A 2,133-nucleotide genomic window follows, 5' to 3' on the forward strand; every position below is an offset into this window, starting at 1 on the left:
GATAAGAATTGAGTGAATTTCGCACAGTGCATCACTAACTCATCATTTACCGTCCAACAGTGTAGAACACCCTTAATATTGACCCTCTGACAGTGCCGCACTCCCTAAATATTGGCCTTCCGACAGTGTGGAGCTCCCTCAGCGAGATAAGCAAAGCAGAAGACCAAAATCTCACCTACAAGATGACACTCAACATTTTATGCAGTTTTGACAACATGCTTATTTCAGTGAGACAAGCACTTCAGAAGTCCAAAATCTGAACTTTACCAAATGACTCAAATTTCGATGTTGGATTGACTAATAGGCTTCGTCCAGGGGAAAAAGCACTTCAGAAGTGAAGAATATCGACTTCACCGAATGACTCAAGTTTTGATGTTGTTTTGAGTAATATGCATATTTGAGTGAGGGAAGCACTTCAGAAGACCAAAATCTGAACTTCACCAAAAGACTCAAGTTTTGATGTTGGTTAGACTAACATGCTAACTTGAGTGAGATAAGCACTTCAGAAGATCAAAATCTCAATTTCACCAAATGACTCAACTTTTGATGTTGTTTTGACGAACGTGCTTATTACAGCGAATTGAGCACATCAGAAGACTAAAATCTGATCTTCACCAAATGACTCAACTTTTGTACGCTGGTTGGATTAAAATGCTTATTTCAGTGAGTTAGGCACTTTCAGGAGACCAAAATCTGAACTTCACATCATGACTCAACTTTTGATGTGTGTTTGGCTAACATGCTTACTTAAGTGAGATAAGCACTTCAGAAGTCAAAAATCTCAACTTCACCAAATGATTTAATTATTGATGCTGTTTTGACTGACACACTTATTTCACTCAGATAAGTACATCGGAAGACCAAAATCTCAACTTCAGAAAATGACTCAACTTTTGATGCTGATTTGATTAACATGCTTATTTCAGCGATTTATGGATGTCAGAAGGCAAAAATCTCAACTTCACCAAATGAGTTAGTTTTTGATGTTGTTTTGAATGACATGTTTATTTCATGAGGTAAGCACTTCAGAAGGTCAAAATCTGAACTTCAACAAATGACTTGATGTTTGAATCTGGTTGGACCAAAATGCTTATTTCAGGGAGTTGAGCATATCAGAAGACCAATATCTCAACTCCCCAAATGAGTTAGTTTTTCATGTTAGTTTGAATGACTTGCTTCTTCCGTTGAGATCAACACTTCAGAAGATCAAAATCTCAACTTCACCCAATGACTCATCGTTTGATGTTGTTTTGACTAACATGCTTTCTTCAGCGGGTAAAGCACTTCAGAAGATCAAAATCTCATCTTCACCAAATGACTCAATTTTTGATGTTGTTTTGACTAACATGCTTATTTCAGCGAATTAAGCACATCAGAAGACTAAAATCTGATCTTCACCAAATGACTCAACTTTTGTGCGCTGGTTGGATTAAAATGCTTATTTCAGTGAGTTAAGCACTTCAGAAGACCAAAATCTGAACTTCACAAAATGACTCAACTTTTGATGTGTGTTGGGCTAACATGCTTACTTAAGTGAGATAAGCACTTCAGAAGTCAAAAATCTCAACTTCACCAAATTATTTAATTATTGATGCTGTTTTGACTGACAAACTTATTTCACTCAGATAAGCACAACGGAAGACCAAAATCTCAACTTCAGAAAATGACTCAACTTTTGATGCTGATTTGACTAAATGCTTATTTCAGTCAGATAAGCACATCAGAAAACCAAATACTGAGCTCCACCAAATGACTCAAGTCTTGATGTTGTATTAATTAACATGTTTAGTTGAGTGAGAAAAGCACTTCAGAAGTCAAAAGTCTCAACTTCACCAAAGGACCAAACTTTGGACGCTGGCTGGACTAACATGCTCATTTCCGTGAGATAAGCACTTCAGAAATCAAAAATCTCAACTTCACAATCTGACTTAATTTTTGATGCTGTTTTGACAATATGCTTATTTCACTCAGATAAGTACTTCAGAAGACCAATATCTCATCTTCACCAAATCACGCAGTTTTTGATGTTGGTTTGAATGATATGCTTATTTCATGAGGTCAGCAATTCAGAAGATCAAAATATCAACTTAATCAAATGACTCAAGTTTTTATTTTGGTTAGACTGACATGCTT

This window comes from Rhincodon typus, unplaced genomic scaffold, assembly GCF_021869965.1.
Source record: "Rhincodon typus isolate 14 unplaced genomic scaffold, sRhiTyp1.1 hic_rhity00000109, whole genome shotgun sequence".
Classification (NCBI taxonomy): Eukaryota; Metazoa; Chordata; class Chondrichthyes; order Orectolobiformes; family Rhincodontidae; genus Rhincodon; species Rhincodon typus.